Source organism: Mus pahari, chromosome X (genome assembly GCF_900095145.1).
Source record: "Mus pahari chromosome X, PAHARI_EIJ_v1.1, whole genome shotgun sequence".
In the NCBI taxonomy this organism is placed as follows: Eukaryota; Metazoa; Chordata; class Mammalia; order Rodentia; family Muridae; genus Mus; species Mus pahari.
Window position 1 is genome coordinate 44,229,838 of NC_034613.1, and position 867 is coordinate 44,230,704.

The window sequence follows — 867 nt, forward strand, 5'->3', positions numbered from 1 at the left end:
CAGTATAAATCCTAGGAAATAAATTGAATAAAAAAACTAATATAGACAGTAAAAGAAGAAACTTATATATAGAAATAGTACATCACTTCATCTGTTCAAGGAAGTANAAGNCTTTTCCTGTTTTCTTCTTCTGAAATTCCACAGAAGTCACATATCTAAAAACATCGCTTTTGCTTCTCTCACCATGGAAACATTTAAGGAAGAATATCTATGATGCTAAGTCATAAATATTTATGAAAAATACTATGAAAACAAGGCATTGAATAGCAGATACATAGTACACTGGCTAACATTTATTATGAAGATTGTTATGCAGTTTTCAACAATTTTATAAAAATATAAAGATATCCAAAAACATACCTCCAATTCTTCCAAGGATAACCTCCACCTTTTCCCTATGAAGAAACCACATTATTAAAAATTATTAAAGCTGGTACTGTAGTTCAGTAATAGAACATTTCCCGAGCATGCATAAAACCCTCTGCTGGATATCAAANGCTGATTAATTAAGGATTCATNAGGTAGAATAGTTGGGGAGAAATAGCAAATGTTTTATGCATGCTACTTGTTGCATAAACAAAGCAAATGTTTCTTGAAGTACATTATTAAACAAACATATTTTTTAATATTTTACCGTGGATCTGTAAATAGTTCTACAGGACTTTTCTCCCCATGTGAATCAGATGTTGAACTCAGTTCTGTTGACAAGGAAAAGAAAAAGAAAAACACTTTTTAAATTAAATAAGTTATTTTAAGAAACTGAAATTAAACAACTTTTAATCCCAACACTTGGAGGCAGAGGCAGGCAGATATCTGTAAATTTGAGGCCAGCCTAGCCTGCAAAGAGGTCTAAGACAGTCAGGACTG